Genomic DNA, 27,377 nt, shown 5'->3' with positions numbered 1-27,377 from the left:
ATATAAAATATACGTGCATAAAATACGTGCGTGTACATCAGCGTATTATTCATACTCGTACACATACAATAATTTGTAAGCGTGACCGATGAAAATATTATTTCGTCTATCATATATTAAATAAAAACACGTGCACCAATGTACCACACATCGCGGTCTGGAGGGAAACGTTAAATATATAAAATCGCTCGAAATCGCGAATCTCACGCGGCATCTTATCGGTAATAGCGCGTGGGCATCGCGTACCAGTATCACGCGGCGGCGTCTGAAACAGACACTTTCACCGGTTCAATAAATAATTATCGTACTAATATTATTATGATTGCTGCGATTATTATTTTACAATCCAAAGATGCTTTTACGTGGCTGTTAAACGCGTCTATGTAACGTAATAACAATATAATAATAATTATGATAATAATAATAATAATAATAATCGCACGCGCAGACGAATTCTCCACCGTATAAAGTGATCGACAGGTTTGATGGCGTACCTTCATCTGTCTAATTATTATTTGTCATGTCTACAACATGCACCGCACTAGGTATTATATATAGACTAGTGTATACTATATCATCATCGTCACGTGCATAGGAAACGAAGAAGCCACCATGATCCATGTACGTGCAGCAGCTTTTCGACGGTTTTTAGACGACAAGACGGTTTTCAGTTGCGGTGTACAAAGCGTTCGCGCACCATCGACTCGTTGTACACATGGTAGAAATTTACATATTATACGCGCTACGAAGCCCCGCGATCCGATAGGGTTACAAGCCGACATCAGTTGGTGAGAGGGGAAGTGTAACAACAGTATCGGATATCACGAAAACGTCTTAAGACCACGCGCCCGTACATGTAGTATTTTTGAAATCCTATTTAACCACCTGCCATTTCACTATGTGTATTCTACACCAGCTCTGTCACACATATGGCACATTCAGTCGACCAAGAAGGGTCGTCGTTACTATTATAATTAGTATAATATGTATGTTGTCGTTTAATAAATGCGAATCTAAGAAATGTACATGTTTTCTCTGAAAAATATACCGGCTCGAATGTAGACTTAATTGACATGTGGATTGAAGGTGTGAATTGATACATAATCGTTATACGCATTACACTTGTAAAAATGTCTTTCGGGCAACAGAACAATTTCGAACATTTTAAAAACCTATCAAAATATATTTTCGTTTTTAATACATAGTCGTAAAAATGAAAGTGTTCAAAAACAATAGCCATTTAACGGATTATAGGAAAAATTTGTATTTCTTATTATAACACACACATCTGTGAATTTTAAATCAAACAATATTCCGTTTGATAATTCGATACAGGTAAATAGCGCTTACTCAAATATATGTTAAAATATCCTTATTCGGTAATCATACGAATTAAATACCAAACAAAACATTTACACGCCGTAAATACGGAAATTGAATATCAGGGCGAACATATAGAGTATGTCCTAAATACATAAAAATGTTGTAATCTCTATAATAATGCACTATCAATATGATAATACAATATATTGAGACGAAATTTCTAATACGGAGTCTTGTATTAACATAAAAACCATTGTATTATTAGAGTTTACAGTTTGAAAAACGAAATTGATATTAATAATAATAGTGTATTCAACAATAATTCCAGGTTTTAAATTATAAATCACCCAAATGGTATCGATTTAATTCTCCTCCAATCAAAAAACGGAACGTTACGAAAGAGATAATTTTTTGGCGACGCGTAGTATTGTTATAGAATATATAATATACCACAGTATAGTTGCACAATTCTTGACATTAAAATACGCGAATTCACTTGGCGACGAGTATTTCGAAATGCGTGATACAATACTGAATATTATTGAGGTAAAATGGGTGATATTATGTATGTATGTATAGTATTCAAACTTTAAAACCAAAGTCATGTATAAATAATAGTTACTCGTACTTCACGATAAGCACTACATCAAGTCACTCGAGTGACACGCGTGTAGTGTTGAGATACGCAAAATCGTAGATCTGCAACAGCATTGAATGGAAGTAGTGAACCGTTTCATTTGGACCGAATCGAATATACGTAGGTACTTACACGCAAGAGTGAAGTACGTTCCGTGCGCACGGCGATTCAAACACGTGATACAGAACACGAATCGTTATTCGCAATCCCTTTGGCAATTTCAGGAAAGATCAAAACAATACTTTAGAGATAAACTGTACCAAACGAAGTGACAACATACGAGTATGTATTGTATGTATATGTATATGTATCCGTTTTGTGTACCTATATTTTATTTTTATTATTATTAATAGTAGTATTTTTATTAATACACATACACACAAACACACGATTATCATGGTTATACGGAGCAGATGGCGTGCGTTTAATAATATAACGATAATTCTTGACACGACAGCAGGTATACCCGAGGACAATTGGCACGGACTGGAAATCGCCACGGTTGACCAATCGGAACTAGATCGCATAATAAGCGCAAAATTGTTAAATAAAAGAAGAAAAAAAGAAAAAAGGATAAACGCACGCAGGCTTGATTGTTATAATGGCGCTTTGTGTCATCGCGCGTGCTGTGGCAACTGTATACGCGAGCATTGTACGGACGCCGTCGACAACCGAGCGTACTGTGTCAAACGTATTTTTGGGGTCACGTCAAAAGTGAAACTTATTTGCGACTACTAGACACTACTACTTCTACTCTACTAATACTACTACTACTACTACTACTACTAAACGCTAATAGTACAATACAATTGTATATAACACGGTACAATAGATAAACGCTAATATAATAATAATATGTTAGTGTGTGAGTAGAACACATACGCGCGCGTGAATTCTGGTTTTGGTTTAGCTAAGAACTTGGTCTCGAAAAAGCTTAATCGAATATAATATTATATACATAGTCGTCCAATCACTCATATTTTGTTATTTAATTAAGGACTCGGGGCGCAATAGACATTAAAACGCCATTTAAGAATATTAAGGTAATGGATAAAGCGGAGGTATTTTGTCGCTCGTTTATTCCTTTAGTCTGATGATCGTTAAAATAACGAATAAAGCGAGTAGGTACAGTATGAATATATAGTAACCACTACCAGCTATACTATCCTTCATAATTGTAAAACCACATTTTAATATATTATAATATTTATATTACAAAATAAATTACAGAAACAATAAAACATTTACGGAAAAAATATGGTTATTAGAGGAAGTATATTACACGCTTATTGCTGTGAAGTTTCTAATATTTAATACAATTTTCGATGTTGTGCCCGAAAACGATTGTACATAATAATGTTTGCGATTTTCGTTATTATATTCTAGGAAATTTCATTATAAAATGTCATCAAATGAATAATGTCCGCGATGTTCATAAAAGTTATACAGGTATATATAGACAATCTCACTGTCGATTTCAATAAACAAATTTAACGTAATTTTGTTTTTTTTTTTTTACAATTATTATTAGAAAAATACGGTACACGTTATATTATTATTGATTAACGTTAAAAACCAACTGTTATATACATTTCCATAACTAACGAGTTAATTTGATATCGAAAAATCCATTTTCTGCGTTCTCGAGTTCACAAAAGAAAATAGCGTGCGGTAGTAAACGAGGTAAAAATATCCAATTTTCTACACAGAAGGTGACCGTCACTGCCGTAGTGCACCTATTATTATATTTTTCTAATATAATGCTGACTGACGTGTAAGGCACCGCCGCCGCCTGTGAGTCGAGGCCGAAGACAGACGTGATTTCCGAGGTGGCTCCGAGCGTAACCAATCTCAAAAATGATAACGCAACAAAACGAGAGATAAAACGTTTATTTCCTGTAGCACGAGAAACGTTTTCTATATTATATACTATTATACGCTACAGTCACTGCGGCCGCTGGTGTAGTGAAGAAACTTCGAAAAGCTGGTTAGATAATAGTAATGTACCCAACAGGTTGTGAGCGCATGTGGATCTTCTTCTATGCGCGAAGAAAGCGTCACTTTCGTGACCTTTTGCGTGCAACCACATCGTTTCCTACAATTTAATTTTAAACAAAAAAATTAAATCATTTATGTTGGCAAATACACATTGCAATCATCTGTATCATTCTTGTTTGTATGTTTGATCATCAAATCAATACTTGTAAAACACGTGTTTTTTTACTAAAAGTCTTGTAATATAAAAATATATATTACTTATTAAAATTAACATGATTATGTATTCGAATAATGTGCACATATTTTATGATAAAGTATGTCTAGAGAAGTTTTGTTTTATTGTTGTTATTTAAATCTATTGATATAAGTAAATCATAATTTAACAAATGACAAAATAAATAATAAATAAAAATAAAATAAATAAATAATACATTAAAACAAAGCTATTTGAATATCTGGTGTTAGAATACTTTACAAAACACAACGATAACAGAATAATATAAACATGTCTGTAACAAAATGCCTACCGGAAGTTTTTAAAGTATTTTATTAAGCAGAATCTCTTTTAAAGAATCTCTCCAGCGAAGAAAACGGAATTCATAGAATTACTGGTTACTGAAATCCTTAAAAAGCGCGACCAACCTGAAGTTGATCGAAGAAAAAAAGCCGCACATTAGATCGAAGGAAGGAGGTCGTCAAGCGTATGTACACATTATTTTATTATAATCGAGTAAATACATATAATAGCGCTATTGGATACAGATTCAATAAATCCTTCTCATCCTTTTACGAACGGAAAAAATAAACGACAATTGCTTACCACTGACGATAAACACATACTTTTGAAATTATATTGTATACGCAATGACGACTAAAGTCTATTATTATAGGCAGCTATAGTAGCTACTATACTCGTTTCCGTTATACGTGTATGCGTGTAGATTATACTGTGCTCATATACGAGTATATAAATGGTAGTTATTCCAACTATTACGGATATATGTATAATAATATCAATCGTTTATCCGCGCGATTCACGTAATATAATAAATTATGTAGGCCGAACGATCAATTAAAATGCGATTAAAAAGTGTACGGAACGAGTTTACATTCAATTATTTGCATTAATGCGACCGAGAAGTCGGTAAATCCGGTGGTGAGCCGCGATCGATAATTTTGCGATAGGATACCGTTAAGCAGTTGTACTCGTACGTATAATAAATATAAGAAAATTATGATAATAATAATAATAATACACACGCCATACGCGTTAATGCATGTACGGATAAGACATATTATTCAATTAACGTTTTAATAATCCAGTAATCTAGCGATTTTTAATGAAATAACCGTAAATGCACATCGACATATGCCTGCTGATCGAGTATGTTATACGATAGTGTGTACATTTAGATACACACGAACAAACATCACCGAGCTATTATATGGGTATATTACGCTATTATAATTGAATTCCAATGCGGAATAATTAACATTTTTAAAATACACACGGCCAAGTGTTTATATAGTTTCGCTGATGGATAATGATTGCGTAAACCGTTTGCACACAACAATGATTTAAAACTAGCATAGCTTTCTGTAAATCAATATAAGGCTTACCGGCTTACCGTATAACAATGTGGTAGAAATAAACTGAATATAGTCGAACTACTATATTGTATTGGTAGAACGCGGTAGAGATCCAGAAACATACCTAATATATATCCGACATTCCATCAACCACAAGCTAACCGTTGCTCTGTTGTTTTGAGGATGTCCGAAGTTATGGATTTACGCAAGCCACAATATAAATCGTATACAGGATGAACAGAATTTTGCGTGACAAACATAAATATGAAAAACACTGACAATACTAATTTTACATTAAACAATTTTATACGGTATAACTTCTCTAGTATACATTATTCTGTGTTTTGATTATTTATAATGAGAAAACAGTTTTCACGTAACATGCTAACCACCCTGTACGTGTGCACACCATGAATTTACGCGGTTTTTAATATTGTGAAAAAATACACGCACAGAACGAGCACAAAACATAAAAATATACTTGACTTCCGGTTTTTCGTATGATACGCGACCGTTTTCGGCGAGCCGTTAAACACGCATATACGACGGTTTTCAAAACAATCCATCATTCGTAACGACAACGTCACCAACGCCGCTCTTACGTTGTAATTAAATAGTCTTATAACATCATTAAACACAACTAGGTAAATGTTATACACATATATATATATATATATAATATGCACGCCGAGATAATTGCAATATTCGTGGCTACACAATCAAAGGGCGGTGGCGGGTTGAGGAAGTCCGGCACGTCATCTATTTCGTCGTCATCGTCGGCGACGACGTGGCCACACAAAACGCGGACGTCTACGTGTATACGGTGCGTGATAAAGTTTGATATTAAAACGCGTCGTATTTTGTGCAGTATACTATTATATCGATTAATTATAGCGCGGAAGGCATTTTTCATTGCTAAAATCTATCGTCGTATATACATTATAGTGCAGCTTTGCCAACACGCGCGACGAGCACACACACCCGGTGGTGCTGCTGCTACCGCGCACCGCGATGAATACACCGTCATTAAGTCTATGGTCGGCTGCGCTATTATTGTAAATCCATCACCCAATGCCGATACGACGCAGATACTGCAGCAGCAACCGTAGTGTACCGTAGCAGTAGTACACTGTAAGCATTCACGTCACGGTGTACAGTGAAAGGCGTAAAAAATAATCGTAATCATGATAATGATACACGTACAAATCGTATAAATACAATATTCAAACGCGTAAGAAATTATCTAACCGGCAATTATATACATTGCATGCCGTATGCGCGTAAAGGTGTAAGCTTCGTATTATGATCTTATACTTACGTATGGGACACTCGACGCCGACGACGGTATTTTTAATATATTGTGTGTCACCGTCGCCGTTGCATCGACGCCGCGGGGCACTTCTCGTTCGAATATCCATCCAGACGGAGATTTGTAGCTTTAATCAAGTTCGGTATTTATGTTCACGTCCTAGGTAAATACCGTCAAACCTCTACTGTATAAGATAATAGATATTTACGTGAGTACAAACGTTTAACGCTAAAATATGATATAAACCCCATAGTATTGGCTTTATCGCGCACCCCTGTGCCACATATGCATGCGATGGCATAATAAACCGACATGTGCGAACGATATTTTTCCATTACTATTCAGTTTATTATTCATCGTTTTTTTTTTCCATCCCTTTAATAAAATCTGAATTCGCTTTTCCACATAATTTCCCATATTTTTGGTTCGGAATAAGTTCCATTAGTATACACGACATATGAAATATAGGTATGCAGTACCTATAATTCAAGTTTGTTTGTATAACAAACTCAAACGTATACACACAACATATTACTTACCGCATAAAAAATAATGTTTATTACAAAACTGTCTAGTAGACAAATTGTATAAACGCGTATACTAAAAAAAAATAAATAAAACGACTAGCTGAATTATCAGAAGATAAACTATAAAAAAAATAAGTTATTAATGCAGAATAATAATATATTAGTAGATGCGTGAGATATATAATCTTTTTGTTCGTGTACAAAATATAAAATATGAACTGTTGCTTTAATTAAATTAATAAAACAATAATTCAGACTAGATAGATATACCGGACAGATTTATATACGAGTACGATGCGTGGCTAATATCAAGAAAATACCGAAATATAATAGAAATCTTAATTATGGAAATAATTCTTTTGTTTTTATTCATTATTGTATAAATAATAATAAAACACGCATACACACATATAAACATAATAAATAAATTATTTGAAACCATGTTTAATATGTATATTTGTATAATATTCAGAAATATAAGACAGAAAAATGAAACGCGACACCTTTTCATAAGAAAAAAATTAAACTAATACAACATCGAACAAATACAAGCACGTTATAAATGTAACGTTACATGTGGACAGTTATTCAAAAACGATATTATACTCTTATGTACTACATCATACGTTATACGTACAATTAAATGAAAGTCATTTTCGAAACTCGTTCAAATTGCACTAAGCACGCAAAGATCATTTTCGATACTCGAAAAAAACCCATGTTGCTTGAAACATTAGTTTTCTAACATTTGTTTTTTTACTTATTTCTCCTATTATATTTAGAATAATAAGAAAATAAAAATTAATATATATTATAACGTATTACAAATATTACTCTTAATTATTATTATTTCTTTAAGCAACAAACTTTTTATGATATTAATATTTATTCAGTTATTAGGTATTACTGGGCCTAATTAACCAAGTAAATCAAATTCAATTACTAGTATCTCAAACATAAATTTGTATGAAACTTCTCATACTCGTAAAACATAAATAACACATTTAAGTAAAGAGTAAAATAATTCTAACGGTTAATTTCCTTAAAATGGTTTATTATTTAACATGATGAAAAAAATTATGTATTTTTGAGGTACAGAATAACACTTTACAATGATTAAAGATAAATAAACAAACTTTTGATATTTATTTTAAAAAATTCATATAAACAACATAAAAATACTAAATCTCCATAGATATTTAACACGTTTAAAACTTGAAATGTTTATACTATTTACATCGTGTTACATAGGAAATAACTTCAATTAACTGCAGGATAAATATATTTACTAAATCGAAGCTTAAAAGTTATGTATACATATATTTATAAACGTTTACAAACGTAAAATCAAGTTGCAGGTATGCACATCTTATTTATGGAACTATATATCATATATATTATAATCACGTTTGTTTATATAAACATGTAAGTACCTAATAGAATCTGAAATACTTGATTTTTTAAGGGAACTGTTTTAATTAGGGCGTGTGTGCAATGAAGTCTTGTCAATTGAAACATCTGGTTGTACAGGGAAAGTTTGCCTTGTATTTATAATAATGTAGGTACTTGTAGCATACTTTTCCCTAACACTAAAAATAATCATAAAACCAAAAACATGAATAAATTGAAACGTTTAAAAATAAATTTTTATTCTTTTTGGATACCACTACATTGTTAAAGTGTCTCCTCTGGACTTTAATAAAACGCTACAAAAAAACAAATTATTGTTAAATATTTTTTTAAATCCTGAATTAATGGTATAATTATTTTTACAACAAATGAGATGTTGCAAGACTGTCATAAATTATCAGCCTATAGTGCCCAACGCTACTATATACAATGTATTCATTTTAATTTGAATTATTTAAACATTATTTTTTTTATATACACGTTTTTTCCCACTTTTTTTATTAATATTATATACATCTATTTGGTATGGATTTATACAAAACATTTTAATTCAATTAATATCTTTTCCATTAATTTCCCTGGAACCATACACACATATTCTTGTAATAGGTACACGCCAATTCGAAATATATAAAAAAGTAACACGAAATAATATTATAATATGCGTTAGTTTTTCTTGATCAGCGGTGAAAAAATTACGTAGTTCTTTTTTATAAATATACACTAATAAATATACATTTTTGTACTCTAAACACGTCAGCTAACGCACAACTTGTTTGACGATGACATGAATACAAACCGAGATTATTATAAGGAAGATAGACTAACGTTACATATTTTGTTTTATAAATATTATTTACACCTAAGTGTAGTAATTTATACTGTAGCGATGGCAACATAATAATACATATTCGTTCATAATACACTGTGATCAAAATATCTCACTGCATTATAGTTTGTCATTACGAAATACAAATGTATTTTTTATTTTTTTATTAGTTCTCTCTACCAATGTATTCGTTTACTACAGCGTATTAAATAATATGATATATATATACAAACGCTTTGAAAAATCAAATAATTTTTTACACATTTACCCTTTTCTATAGAAATTTTATTTTTTAGAAACATATAATACATTTAAATAATTTTACGTACACAAATACGGCTAACGATTTTTCAATGATTATTGCAAAACTTGTACTTAAATACTTATGCAATGGCGATTCTTTGTAATTTTCGTAAGGATTTTGCAAAAACTAACATGCATTCTTATTTAAAGCCGTTAATAATATGTTTAACAATCGATACTTAAATACTTTCGCACTGTTTAACCTACAAAATGTAAATAAAATGAGTATGAATTTTCGTTAAAAAATCGTATCTATCTATATATATATATATATATAGTGGTATGTTTTATTTTTATTCAAAATTGCAAGAAAGTGGAACATGTATTGTTATATAGTGCGATACATCTGATTTAGAATCGTCGATTTCCATTTCATTGAAAGTGTGCCAATAACTAAGATGTGAACAGAATATTTCCATTTAAATTTATTCAACTCGGCAAGAAATTAAACACAAATTTCCAGGTCTAACCTAACCGTGGAATAATTTGGTTTTACTATTTGCACGGTTGTACGGATACGAAATGAAACGTATATCGGACAAAATGGTTCAGAAATCGATTTAGAACACAGTGGAACAACGATATCAACATTAATACGATATCGAAGTGTTCATTTCTTCTCTAAGAAATTAAAAACAAATAAATCTCATGTTCCGGGTGAGAAGAGGGAATAGTGATATACAATGAAAACGTGATAGCCTTGTCACACAAAATCGGTAAACTGGTTTATTTGTCAAAAACCTTTATACAAAATATTTTCTGGTCATTGTTTTTTATTTTTCTGAACGACATTATCATAATCGTAAGAATACACATTACAATCGTACCATTTACGATCCCCGATAAAAAAATATACAGGCTCGTATTACTACTACAAATCGGTATAGGGCGTAGATAAAACTCGTAAACGAATCAGACAACAGAAACGTGTTTTACACAGGGTTTCCTTATGCGCGTTACTATCATATGAAAAAAAAAAAAACATCACACAGACTCGAGCGTTACATTAATAGATACACGACGATGACGAAGACACCCAAAAATCGCGTTAATCTTTTGGACGAGTAAAAAAAAAAAAAAAAATTAAATAAAGATAGTTTTTCAAGCTCACACTCTTAGGAGGAAACTCTTTAATATAGGAGTATACGGCCGTGGCCCCGGGGGACACGAAGAATGCGCGCGCCTAATGTAATTAATTAGCTCTCGCATCATCGTCATGTCGCTTACCACGGTCGTGGTTACAAATCGACTGCGGTATCTCGTCTTCTTCCATCACCCGAATCTTATACATAGGTTCTGAGTATATATATACGTATCTAATGAATATTACATTGTATATTATATTGTACGCGGTGGTGAGACTGCGCGATCCGAAAACGGTTACGCGCATTATCCGCGTTCGGAATATGTATACACATACATAAATATTCTATAGACGTGTACACACATAAGCAAGTCCTTCTCTTCGTAATAACGCGTTTATGTAACCCGTTCAAATGCCCCGAAAGCGGGTTCGCGCACGCGTGTGTGGTGTACGTGTACGGGCTGCAGACACACCGTTTGGCCTCAGGAGCATGGAAAAAAAAACGCACCCGTTGCTTCTAATGCTTACAGTATTATACCTGTATTGCTTGTGTGTGTACACACACATTGTCAGGTGCACGGGTACGTTATATTTACGAACGATACAGGTATACCATAATATATTATAACATATTACGAACGCGTACTACACTACTAAAACTACTACTACATATACATACGTGCGACGATATTCATTGAAATGAAAATAACATAATTGTTATTTCTATGCACGCGACTCGGATGTCATGTATATTTTGCGCAGTGTATACGCGAGTAATGTTTGAGCAATGTTTATGTGCGTGTGTGTGCGGTGTATAAAATACGACTTACGGGAAAATCGTGAGGTTCAACGGACCTATACGCTGCAGTGCGCAATATGTATATACCTAAGTATGGCAGAAAATCGAATAATATTTATATGTGTTAGGCTTACGTATCGCGCATCGTGCGGTACAAGTATAGTCGGTGTGTGTGTAGTGCATAAGGTACACTTACATTGTACTTGACATTGAATTGAAAACTATATATTGATGTAGAGAACAAATAACTTAGATCAATGCTCGCCGATACGGCAAAAAATTATGATTTACAAAATATTTTCAATGATATATTCAATATATTTTGACATTTTGAGTTCATCGTATGAGCAAAAAAAAAAAAAAAACTAAAGAAATCGTGACGTACTTTAAAAATATATTGGTTATAACACAAAAAATATCCAACACATATACAAGGTCAGAAAAATTAATTTTCCTCGTTCAATCTTGGGATATAACTGAGAGTAGAACAGAATTAATTCGATTCTGTTCATGTTTTACAGTTGTATTAAAACTAATCGAATTTAATTTATATTGCATTTCAAAGGATAGCAATTAATATAAATTTTTATTTCAGTACCGATCGTATAAATAAACGTATATACTCGCTTTTCCATATAATTATAAAAATAATTCACGCACATGACAATAACCAGATGTAACTACAGCCTGCACAACTATAGTAACTATTAATTATCTATTTGATTTCGTTCTAATTATTTCAAGCTTTAATAACTACGATTAAATATAAGATAGATAATGAAAATGTAAATCGTATCCATACAATGTTTATACATTTATTTTACATCATATAATATACATATTGCCTTAAAATTAAGAATAAAACTATTGTTACTCATATTATAGCTTTAAAAAATAAATTCTCACGACCTTGTTATACATGATAACATGGTGATAACATAATTTACCCTCATATAATTCTAAACGCAATTCGAGTACAATGTGCGATAAATGTTAAACGTACAATTGAATATATCCTTTAGATGCGGAAATATGCCTATTATAAGTTTACTGGTCGTTTTAGTCACTTGTAAACTACATTATATGTGTACATTTTAACTTCGATAATAATAAATAATACAGACACGTCCATAGAGTAGCCATACAGTAGCCAAATAGGTATTATAATACTGTGTTCAACTTCAAGTTTAAACAGTAATAGCATTGGCTGTATACGCAATTTATATATAGTAGTACTCGTATAATAATATATATATTTAAACATTGTTATGAGTGGTATAAATTATAGCATTTGAAATTACACTAGTGATTAATTGATTTTGAACTAAGCATAATAACAATTACTGTGACGCATTGAATGATATCTACGATTTAGTTGTATAAACTTAAGCTACTTTAATTACAAATAGGAAATGACGATTTCAGTAACAAATGCCAAACGGTTAAGGAAAACAACATTGATGCATGCTAATAAATATTGAATGACCATTTATCAACTGTTTATCATAATACTATATAAATGCACGTCGAAACGTAACCATCTTTGGAAGTCAGACGTTTTTTAAAAATATACTTAAAATCGAAGTTATAATAACCCGGTACATGAATACGGTGACAGGTTAATGCGTGCGTTCGGTATAAAGAAGGAACGGCGGTGTTTCGTTTCGTAAATTGATTTTCAAAGCGTATATAGAAGAGTTCAAAAACTATCGTTAGCGCACACTAAAATAATATATAGTATACCTATAGATACTAATTATTTAAATATATAGTAATAGTCGTGCTGAATAAATGTTATGCAGTCGCGTCCAACGAACATTATACACGGCACAGCAAAATTATAAGCGCCCGACGAACATTAGTCTTTTCTGTTTTCGACGCGTCGAGTGTTCTTTTTTTTTAGCTTTGTATTATTAAAATGGGACAAGTCCAGCACGTATATTGCAGTACATCTTTGACGTTATACATGTGAAATGTGAAGTACTGCTGCTGTGGGTATATGGAAAAATTACAAAAAATTACGCTTGTTATCGACGTAAAACAAAACTGGAGTACAGTGGTGATCAATTATCAAAATTTTGAACGCGGACGAATATTCGTTAATCAAAAAATATGTACAATGAAAAACATAATAAACGAACGACCGTGTAGTAATAATAATTGTGTATACGCATCACAATGATAGCAACGGTAGTAGTTGGGCTGGCGGTGGTAGCAGAAACGGTAGTTATATGATATACGATTACTGACGCATCACGAGTCAAAGGTTTCGAATATTATGTTTGATTTAATCATCAGAGAAATTAAAATTATAAAATAAAAAAATGATAATAATTATCGGAAAAGAATAATTTTTATTAAAAATCTACAATAATAATACACGCTGAAAAAAATACGATCATAGATATCACGGCGTACCATCAGATGCTTCATTAGGTTACACACGAAATCCCCATTGAACTTCTTTTATTTTTATTTTTTTAATATTTTCCATTACGATATAATTTTCAATTCTCTTCAGTTCGACGACTGCATTATGAAAATAATAATTATGTTTACGGTTCCGAGCTCACGCTCTGTAGTTCAGCACTGCATTTCGACCTATCACGAACACAATCGACGGCAGTAGTTGCAATCACAGTTAGATCCATTTCTTCGAGATATAACGCCGCCCGTTGACATGTTATATTATTTAAATACAACAAGAAGTTAATATAAACTTACAACTATATAATGCGTGTGTTTGTACAGATATATATGTAAAGTAAGCATATAACGCTGAGTTGTTCGACCGGAATTGGCAGAGTGAAAAAAATCGAAACCCGTACGATCCAGACGACGCGACTCTCGGCAAGCACTCGCGAAAGGAGATTATCATTATTATTATTTTACTACGTATTATTATTGTTATTATTATGAATTCAGCACACGTGTGTGTATGTGACGCTCGAGTGTATCATATATGTGTAATTATTGCGATGCAATAATACTGACGCGCGCGCAGTGTTTGTACGCACAACACACACAACCTGTTTTTATTTTTTTAATGTCGTTAAGGCTTTCGCGAATCTTACACAACCGCTTTTTTCTTTTCCTCCCCTCCTTCTCTCTCTCCCTCACTAATCTACGCTGTACGTATTTTTACATCAAACGAGTACGAAAAATTACTATCCATCGGTTTAAATCCTTTGCGGCTCACGCGTGTGTCCCCGGGAAATTTTGAGTTCTCACGCAATAACGACGACGAGACGATGACGACAACTGCGCGCAATCCTCGAGTTTTGCTATACGTGTGTTTAACTGTTGACAAATCATCAGTGGCACAGGTGGTTGGAAAAAGGAAATGAAAAATCCTGTGAAACCACTGTTCACTCCTGTACGTGTTGGTAAATCTTTCGTACTAGACGACTGGCACGTTTCCTCACATTCGGAAATCGTTGGTATACGTGACAAAACCCGATGTCGCCGGATCGCAGCCGACGCCGCCGACTAGTATTATTTGTTACAAAGAAGAATACATCGTTTTTCAATACCACACATATACTTATTGAATAGCTATAATTTACCTGTAAGCCGGATACATAATGAATGTAATAAATGAAAGGTAAAAATGCGTCAAGGGTGATTTCCGAATTCTCAGAATATCACAACCCGTCGACATAAAAAAAATTAAATACTTTTTTAATACAGATATTTTATTTAAATACGACCGCAATTTGAGAAGCGTTTGAGTCATTTACTGATTATATGGTTATTGTATAACGTTTGACACTCAGGTATGATACATGTTGTAGAATATATTGAAAAATCGCATTAAAATAATTGCTAAAAAAAACCTTCTGGGAAATTTAAATTTAAAATACAACATGTAACTTTCATTCCAAGGAATAAGAAAAATAAGCGTCTAAAGATAAACGGGCAGTGTGCTTCGGAGAAAGTAAACATACGATGATCTAGATTATAGATATCGAGGAAGAACGTTCTGCGTATAGCCTTTGGACATATGGCTTAGGTTGTGAAAAAAATAGGAGTTTTTACTATGAAACTCCACACGCACTATTACTCCTAACCTGTTACATTGAAAATTATATATGGTAATTAATAATACTAAATACATTTAACCTCAAAATGTTATTTTGCACAATCGCAAATAATTTATTCAATAACATTTTTAAATACATAATAAGAATATTATGTAACCAGAAATAATAAAACTATCAATTTGTAATATATAATTTTACAAATGATTTTTTATTTAACATTTTAACGTAGTTTTATATGTTTTTTTTTAAATAACTCACCGCATCATAGACTATTAGAAGAATAATATTTAATATCATAATGAAAATCGTAAATTTAAACATCCACTTAAATAAGAATTGTACACATTTTGTTTGTTTTTGTTTTACGTTGGTTCTAACTTTTTGAGACTTTGTAGTATAATATAATAACGTGTGTACAAGTTAGAAAAAGAATTATTTACAAGGTGAATTCAAATAAATTTTACTAATTTTTTGTTTGATAAAATGTTGCATTTGTAATATAGAGAGTATAAAACATCTTAAAACTATGTTTGTTTTCAATCAAGATAATATACAATAATTAAATAATTATGAATGATATACAGTTTAGATTTAGAAAAGGTATAAAGAAATTAAATTTTTTTAACAAACCATGAATACCGATGTAATGAGCATACTACCGTTAAAGTTTAACGGTTAAACATAGAATACTTTAAAATAAAATATAGTTATATAATGTATTTAATGAAATAGGTATATAAAAAGCATATTAAAGTTATTATACAAAACTAAATGATTAAAATTTCACAAAATTATAATAGCTGTTAAAAATCTAAAAAACGAAAACAAATTAAAGTTTATGTACTGTATTAAAACAAATAATTAATATTCTTCAAACGTAAGTAAACATTTTATTCTGCATAAATTGTACTAATAAATAGAACTATGATTATTCACTATTTTTTTACTTAATAAGTATATATATATATATTGTTGAAGCGATGTTGGATTGTGTATATTTATATAGTTGTAAGCTCATGGTTGTCACGCAATGAATGATAAAATCTTTCACACAATTTACAATTCGGCTGAGTGAATCAATTGATAATATTTCTTCTTATTAAAGAATAAACATTTTACGATTTTGAATAAATATTTCACACTACTGGTATTATCGGGAATTATGCCTAATGTACCAATACAACAGTCACGATTTACCAGTAAACTCTCAGCACTAGCGTGTTTGTAATTTTACACATAGTTATTATGTTAATTATATCAATTCACGTTTTCTTACGAGTATTTAAATTTAATTAAAATATTCTGTTACGTAACTATAGAAATATTTTTAATTATTTATTTATATATACTTTAAAATTATTTTTTTTTTTAACAATAAATACTTGAGTACAACGTAAATAATTGAAAAAGGTTTTCTCAAGAAAATGAATTAGATGAATTTGAAAAACATGAAAAATTCTGGAATAGATTTATCAATATATTTTATGGAAAACACCCATGGGTAATTTTTTATCTAACAATTTTAATTTTTAGAAACATTCTAGCATTAAAGCATATTAAAACTTTAAAGGAAGTACACTATAGGTATTATCAAATGTAAATCGACGGCCCTCTACATAAGTTGTCGTCAGACATTAAAATTTATATTAAGTAATTATGAAGTAACATAATATAAAATATCAATATAAATAGTTTCTATGGTTATAAAAATATAATGATAAGTGATGATGGTAACATTTTCTATATGTTTATATTATTAACTTAATATAAATTTATTAGAATAAATAGTATGTATAGGTATAGATAAAAATGAATGAATTAATAAGTTATATAAAACAAAAATATAAAAATTAATAAAAACCTAACTGAAAAATATATATGAAATTATTTATAATATCGATAAATAATCGAGACAAATGGCAAATGAAAAACTCGTTTACTTATTGAAGATTAAAGAACAAAAATCGTGTTCATGAAAATACAAACACTTAACATAAAATAGATACCTACTTTAATTTTCTTATTAAAAAAATTGTTTTTGGCCTTAATACGTTAGTTCACACAATAATTTTCAAGTATAAAAAAGTACCACATTATCTTAAACAGAGAAAGGAGGACACTCTTAAATGGACATTTTCTGGAAAATATTTATAAAAAACTATAATGTCATTTTTTACTACAAAATATTTCACGTTTAGGCGCACATCATAAAACACGGCATCACTATTAATAAAATTTCTGTTGTACATAACTTAACCTGGTTTATTAACAACAGCTATTTGACTACATTGAACTAGTTTAAACCCATCTGCAGCACAGAATTAAAGTAGCAACGACATTAGCTGGTTGTCAAATCTAATTCTTTTTTCGTTTCGACTAAAACATAATAGCGGTTTATTCAAAACAGCGGAACCTGATATATTGTTATAACACCCGATCGTGATGAGATTGACTTTTTTTCACTTTAAAATACTTGTTCTCTAAGCAATCACCGACTGCGTGAAATCGCTGATAGAAAAACATGCGTCTAACGGGTATTGTCGATGTTTTATTATTTTTAATCGTCATCGTTATTGTTCGATAATTTTTTTTAACGGATTATATAATATACCTGTGAATTTGACTAGTTTGTATTCATAAATTATTTATTTTTTACTATTAATGTACAGTTTAATCTTGGCAAATGTTTACGCGTTAAAACTTTATAACCAATACGACGCAATGACAAAACAAAAACCTAGGCATTACCTTAGTTTAATTTCATGTAAATCGTAAACAGCGTATAATGCAATGTATAACTGTGCTTATAGCTTGCGGGTATAGAGGGAAATCGTTCAAGTGAATCATTACCACTAGCCACAAATCTTTAAGTGGATTTCCGTAGGTTTTTCTCTCTTGTTTTTTATACAACTACACCAAACTGTACTAGGTAAAGACAGTTTGAATATTAGCCTAATGTGAAGTAAAACTCGTCCCACAAAAAGATCATGAGCATATACACTATTTAAATTGCGGTCAACGAATTTTGAAACATCCGTGAATTCTTCGATGAATTTCGTCCAGGGATATCTTAATAACCAATGATCTGCCATAAGGTTAACAACATTTTTAAAATAATTTAACATTTTTATCATAAAGACTAGAATTTATCAATATCAAGTAGACTTATTCCATTCTTCATGTATTTAATTATACACATTATTAATTGCACATCTTTCATATAATAAGTAGGCAAAATGTAAAACATTTAAACTATTTATTTTTAGTCACCAAATCAATATTATCAAGTTTTTCTGAATACAATTTACATGTATACAAAGTAAATACTCGAGTTCGCATCAGAATTAAAAATTACTATCCAGATACGAGTTTCAAATAGCCAATAAAAAATATTAGTCATCAATCATTGGCTATTTTGAAGGTTAGAGATAAAGATCTGAACTTTTGTGTATAAATAATTAGTACAATTTAAATTTAATAATAAACTGTTATAATTTCTGTGATTATAAATTAACATTTCTAAATATATTTTAAAAACCTTCGTAAGTAAAATTGTTCTAGTAGTTTTGCCACATTATGATTATTATTAGTAATTAAATATTAAACTTAAGTAAATGAATATATTTAAATAGATGAAAACTGCTCTTAAATATAATTTAATAATATATTGGAATATATGTTTATATTTTGATTCATAGTTATTAAAACAAAATGACAAAGATTTTATGAGTATTCATGGAAAATAATTACCAATATGATTTAAGCAATAATATAACTTATAAATAGGGATTTCATTTTACACACAATTATTATGTAAGTCACAGAAATAAATATAAATATCAATTCTCAACGGATGAAATACGTTTACTAACAGATGTGTTATTTTTGTAAAAATAGTTTAGCATTTCTTACATCCAATAAGTACACTATTATGGATGATGTTTACAGTATATTTATATATAAATATTTATATGACTACATTCAAAGCTACAAACTAAAATATATTATAAAATTCTATGCAAATAATAGTTAACTTAAAAACATTGTGATTACAGTATAATACTTATTTTACAATAATCCACAGCCCAAATGTAGTGACTTTTTTTTTATCATACCTATATAAATCTTAATGATAACCTATAAACTAAAATCCTTAATTTTATGCAACGTGTAATTTAAATACTGCTGCAAAAATAGTCACCATATTAAGTTTAAACAACTATTCAAAAAAGAAACCATAGAAAACGAGTTTATCAAAGTATAGTGATTATTTCAAATTATATTTTCTTAATATTTAAGACTTATACAAATTATGAAATGTATATAGCATCCGATTGGTGTATAAATTAAATGCAATAATAATAATAATGATGATGCAATTTAACTTTTATAGAAAATGTTTCTTACTCGAACTATAAACATTTACAATAAAATTATATTAGATAATATTAGATTTTACATGTATATTAAATTCATCTTAATTATTACTCACCTAGGATGAAATATTTAATTAATTATTAAGTGCAGTGTACATACAGAAAATTATTTTAAAACACTTACAACTAAAAGCTTAATTAGTATCTATATTATCTTTATATTTTAACCATCTGGTTGTATTTTATATACATAATAGGCATCAATAATAGCCGGACAGTAGGGAAGTGTACCCGCTCAACACATGACTATCACTGGATGACACAAGTCATCAAATTTCACACTATATATCAACCCAAGGGATTGAGTCATAAAAATAAGTAACACTTTTTCATAACAACTCTCATTTAGTTCTAAACCACCTGCATCTCTAACATATCATAATTATCAAGAATAAAATATTATGCAAACACGCATCCAGCATGAATATTTAACTTACAATAGGTAGCAGCCATTGGGATAAGTAAACAGATTAATTCAACTAAAAACTATAAATCAATAAAATATTAAAATTATTTATATTTATTTAAGAAAACATTTTTTACAATCAGAATTTTTATAAAATAAATATACATTTATTAACATTCAAATTGTACGTATGCAAAACTAATATTTAAAATGTAATACCTTACAATCAATATTCTTTGTAGTTACATATTTATTTTAATAATTGTCCTAAAATAAAATATTCCATTCATTATAGAATTAATTTTTAGTACAAAAAGAAAAGGATTTAATAAAATACTTAGTAAAAAAATTAGTTTTAGAAAGTTTTCAATTAAAATACCAAGAAATTCTAAAACTAATACTATATAGGTAATTTTTTACAATATTATAATAAAATGCTTACCAAAAAAAGTTTAATACAGACTATTCAAACTGAATATTATAATATAATAAAATACTTAAAAATTTTGTAGGGGACTTGATTTATTAATACAAACAGTATGTCATTGCAGTCATTTATACAACCAATACGTGTATTAGTAATACCTTTATACAACATTTCATACATTATAGACAATACACATACATACTCATTAATACATTTAGCGCAGCTGCACAATCACAAAATCTTTATAACCTATTGTAAATTCTATAACCTTTATACCAATGAATTTAAGAATAAAATTAAAAATATCGAGAGTAAATTAAATAATTGAATAATTAACTTAATAATTAAAAAAAAAAAATAATAATAAATAACTTTACGTAATAATATAATTTCAAAAATAAGTGATGTATTTTTGGTGAAAAACTATGAAACTAAGAAATATGTTTAATAAAGTATAAATCCAAATAAAGGACGTTTGGCTATCTTACCAAGGTCGAAAATATCCTGAAGCTACGAGACCTTAATAACAGCAGTAAGAGGTGCAAATCTTAACGTTGACAATGGAAAAAACATTTTCGGAACGCCCATAGGCTCGATAATATCTGGGGCGTTATAATGACCATGGGTCAAGATTCAGATATTAGATTATAGTATAATAACAGCATTGCAACCAATAACAATAAACAATTTTAAAAATCACTTACAGATTTATACAAATATATCAGAAAAATGCATTCATAGTGTACATAAATAAGTAAAATGGACACTGCGCCAAGACAAATTTATATGTTTATATTTGAATCGCTTCATTCTAGCTTCTACGATAATAGAGGCGCATTTCAATTTTTAAACTTGAGTCGAAGGCCAATATATTACAGTATTCTTCCAAACTTTCACACAAATATTAATAATAGGTATTTCAAAAGAGCAAACAAGAATAAACAAATATAAAAAATACTAAGATAAAAATAACTAATAATTGATAAATGCATAGAGATTGAGTATTTTAAATCACATAACTACGAATCGTATTTTTCATTTAAATTAAATATTTTACCCTCTTTCTTAATTTACGTAATTTTTTTAAATTATTTTTAGTGTATTTTCAATTACTGCAGATTGCAGTAAAGATAAATATAAAATATAAGTGTTAAAAATATTTTATAAAACTAAATAAGTGACTAATTGACTACTTTCAAATACAAAGTTTCTGTAATAATTTTTTTTTTTTTTTAAATTAATACAAACTGCATTTAGGTAATATTTATGAGTTTTATTTATTCACACATATTTAAAAAATATTATATAATTTGAAATAAAATCCTAAACTCAACACATGATGAAATCATATAAACTTTTAATGTTTGAAGATGATAAAAACAACATTGAAAATAAGTACTTGAAAAAATCGCATAGTTATTATGTTATACAATTTAACAAATAGATTTAGCCTCTAGTATCAAAATAAACAGCAAAATATGATTTGCAAAAAGAAAAAAACATTTAATTAATCGTTAATTGTTTATATTTAAAAATAAAGAAAGACAGGTTTAACAAACATTCTTAAAGACTAGTAAATTGCTCCATTTGTCAAATCAAGGTTTTGAACAGAAAAAATATGAAGGTTAAACTTTATTGGTCTGCCTTTCTTTTACATACCCTTACACAACACTTGTAACTTTATAAACAAGTACAATCATTTTTTTTAATTAGCTATAAATTTAGTATCATATTAAAAACTTAAGTTTTTGGCAAAATCTTATGGATTAAAGTGATGTACACATGAATGAGATAAAAAAAGAATTGGTTATAAATTATAATATATTATTATAACTTATAATATATAAATATATAAATAGATCATTTATATTCAATAATAATTTTGATAAAATGCTGCATAAAACTGTATAAAAACAATTTTAATTAAAAATTAATTTTTTTTAAACTAAATAAAATTACTAAAATACATTAAATAAAACGTATTATACAGTATATTATTGAAAAAATAAATAAAAGTTAGTTATCATGATAAATGATATAAAATAAACAATCATGATTACAATAGAATAATCCAAGATTACTTTCTTGATACAGAAAAAAAATTAAACCGTCATGAAATTTTTTTTTAAAAATTTAATAACGAATTACATGTTTCAATGTATTCATCATTTTATTAACAATAATTGCATGTTGATAATAATTCATAGCATACGTTAATTATCATACTTTTTGGTTTTATTTTTATGATTTATTTTAAAATATGTCAATAGTATTATAATTTGTTACCATAGAACATATGTATATTTTTTAAATTTAAATCAATGATATTTGATCTTTTTAAATCTGTTATAATTATGGCTGTCAAAATACGTAAATTCTACGAACATTCAAATTCAGCACTTACACTTAAAGATGTGATCTGTGATAGAGCAAATAAAAATGGACAGTATCCATCTGGCAAGCTTACAATATTAAAAAAATCCTAAGACGAATCTTAAACAATATAAATGAAACAATTTGGAAAATATAAATTTTTGCTCGTATATTTTGACTGTTGATATTAATTAAGAAACAGTGTAATATTGTTTTAAATTATTTCAAATCCCATAGCCACCCGTAGAGTCAATAAGGCAAATTCTAAAGCATATTATTCTCAATGAATATCATACGAAGAATCTTTGGGTACAATAACCTTTAAATCGACATATATTCATCTATTATTTAAATTTTTTAATTATAACGGTATTTATTTTCTGTACTCAACATATATTTTTTAGTATAAAATTAAAAAAAATATTTATATACATAAAAAAGGACTCCAAATTTGGTCAAGATACAGGATTATGTGAATGGTATTGCTGTGTTGGTCTTTTTAACTTAAAACCAATGTACCATTGGTCTCGAAAAAACGAGTCTGAGTAAAAGACGTCTGGTAAATCATTTTGTATTTCTGAAAAATGGTTAATATTATAAAATAACCAAATAATTTTAATATCCTAACATTCACAAAAAAAAAACATTTCAAATGTTGGAAAATGGGAAATTTCAAGTACCTATAAACATTAAAAATGATTCTAAAATATTTTAAAACTTTGAAGTCTTCAATTTAAATAACTAATATAGTTCGATGGAAATTCGATGGAACTATATGATTTTGTAACACTTATAAATCATTTTTGAGTTGTTTTTTTTTTTTTTTGCAAATAGTCAAAAGTATAAATAATGAAAACTTTATTCAAAAAAATCTAAAATTTTAATTTTTTATATGTAAATAGCTTTAAAAAAATCGTTTTAATAATTATTCCATCTATAGAAAATGGCGATATAAGCAATCAATGAAAATTCTGTACTAAAAAGAAACACTTTAGATAAATTTGATTATCTTAGAATAGATCAATCCTAGAGTTTTAACGTTAAACTTTTAAAAACAAATATAATTTTATAATATAAATTAATTTAACTTAATTTTTAATAATATTTTCTAGATCATTCCATTATATTTAATTTCAAAGAACAAAATACATCGATCTCATATATAAGTTTATAGAACGAAAAATGCAAAAATGTATTACAAATAATCTGATTAATTAAATTTGATGTCTTAAATTATTGTATATTTAATTCGTTATAATTATAATGAGCCCATCATTTTTGGGTTTTCACCGCAATCGAACTGAATTTAACACGTTAAGTTATTCAAGATATATATTAATAATTCCATGTTTTTAAATTAGTTGTGTTTCAAAAATGTTGTATCTATATACTATTATTATTATAACCATAATTATTGTTTTTACTATCTATTTGTTACTCATTTTTATCATTTTTTCAAAAGAAAAAAATTTAATTTAATTGAATTAATAGCGTATTTCCACTACCCGGACTATTCTGATTTTAAGTTATAATAATTTAATTTTTTTTTTTTTTTAGATACAAATAATATTATTAAGGTATATTATACCTTATAACACATACATAACCCGCTACAATTCATAGTACATTAAGAAAAGTAATACATTTGTGTATTTTCTATCTGATGGCTACATATTTAATAATAACATACTGCAAGATTTCTGCGCGGGGCTATTGCACGCGTTGACCGTGAATCAAAAACGCCGCATTAGATAACTAAATTTACGCTATTATCGCGACCAGTTAAACAACAGATATACGTAAGAAACAATACCAGTTTTTTTTACATTATTTATCTTTGCAAAACAAGTATCTATCATCCTTTTTAAGACTGGTTATCGATTTCCGAATAATTAATCATGGGTTAACAAATTTAAATCGGTTTAACACCCCTCTGAATGAAGCTACTGTAAAAAATTTTTATTATTTAAAAGTAATAGTTATTTAAATAATATTAAATTAACTAGAAATGCATCAACAAAATCCAATAAAGGTTCTGCTTTTATTAGATATAAGAGTTACTATCGTAACTCAATTGAGCTTAATTGTTGCACACCCGCATTATTTATTAAAAAATATAGTTATGTTTTATATTTTATTAAGTACATAAGACTTTTATTAAAAGTTCTATTACGACGTGGAAGATTCATGTACTTGTATGAACGTGCAAAGTATAATGATAATATTTATCCATAATTATTTATAATTTGCTAATACTGTATAAACAAATGTTAATAAAAGAAAGAAATTCTAAAAGAAATTCTATACATATGTTCTTTACCTAAATATTTGTTCATAAAAAATAAATATATTTACGGCCATACAATATGAAAAGTATTTAAAACGAGTGAAATAAAACTACTGACACTTAGAATTACACATCCGTAGGAACGTCTATGGGTCTTAAGAAAAAATATGACAAAACGGTCACTGTATGTCTCGTCTGAACAACAGCGGCTTCTGCGAGCAAACCAGTTCTACTGTACAAGATGTAGGTAGACAAGAGGACGGAGAGAGGGATAATCGTGACGTGTTCTCCAGCTGGTTTGAACCATGGAGTCTGAGATCGCCATTATGTATGACATTTTTTTTAATATTTCTTTAAAAATAAATGCGTTTCATTACTAAAATTATGATAGTAAATATTTTTCAATAGATATATGAATTTTAGTTTATTTTTCAATGGGTACTGAAAAAATAAAGATTTAAAAATAATATTTACTAGCATTATTGAAATTCATTTTTCTAACAGAACTTTTTATTGTTTAATCCATTAAATAACATTAAAACAAATATGATATATTATTTTCCTTTTTAATGTAAAAAAAAACTTGAAACAATATATTAAAAATTAAAATTAATTATAGGATGTATATATGAGTTTACATCAAATATTAAAAGTAATGGCAATCTTAATGTCATTTTTAAGTATCTTAACTGTCTCCAATAACAAAACAATAAATATAAATACATTGAGTGCAAGATCACCTTCTAACAAAAAAAATTTAAGAGCATAATGAGGGCACACTCTCATTCACATAGGTACACCTTAGTCGGAGTTTTGTACTTTGCACAGTTAGATATTGTTAGATGGTGACACATTACTTTTAAAATCTCAATCTTTTTGTTCGTCTGCGAGATAACAAGAAATAATAAGAATAATAATGACCACGTTTAAAGGACAAACATAATAATAACTTCAAAAATTGTCGTCAATACAAGTAACTCATAAATATAATTACAAGATGTCAGTTTATGAGCTGATCAGTTAAATATTTTTTTCATTTTGGTATGATATTTATATTGGACAGCTTAAAAATACTGAATACATAAATATCGTACCTCATATAATACACAAAGTAGAAACCCCAGGATTTTCTTTTTAAAAAATATATTCCTTACAAATCAACGATTTAGTCGAATATATGCCACAAAAGAATGGGTCATATATAAAAAACAGGCAGGTGTACAAAAAGGTATAGAATAAATCGAGGGTCCCTTATAAAAAAAAACCAAATAATAAATTATGTTTTGATTCCCCGCTAAGAAGCAAAACGTGTCAGTGTACTAAAAATAGTAGATGATGAAAATATTTTATAAAAGGATTATACACATTACTTAAAATTAAAATATAATATTTATTTTATTTTAATGATGTCTGTATTTTTATAATACCTACAATATTAAACGGAACAAGTAGAATACAAAAAAAAAAATAAATAATTTTCACTACCCTGTTTACAGAGTGTGTACTACTTATGGTAGGGAAATTTATAAGTCTTCAATAATAATTAGTAACTGTATAAACATATGGACACCAATCACAATCACAATAAGACAACTA

At 28.8% G+C, this 27,377-nt stretch overlaps 1 protein-coding gene across 1 annotated transcript in view; it reads right to left on the bottom strand.

Annotated features, from left to right (window-relative positions):
- The window catches only part of LOC112681961 (semaphorin-1A-like), a 58,762-nt gene that overhangs the window by 22,689 nt on the left and 8,696 nt on the right, over window positions 1-27,377 (bottom strand). The window lies entirely within an intron of this gene.

Source organism: Sipha flava, unplaced genomic scaffold (genome assembly GCF_003268045.1).
Source record: "Sipha flava isolate LNK unplaced genomic scaffold, YSA_version1 1_pilon_pilon, whole genome shotgun sequence".
In the NCBI taxonomy this organism is placed as follows: Eukaryota; Metazoa; Arthropoda; class Insecta; order Hemiptera; family Aphididae; genus Sipha; species Sipha flava.
The sequence above is the reverse complement of the archived record's forward strand: the minus strand, read 5'-3'. Positions and strand labels throughout refer to the sequence as shown.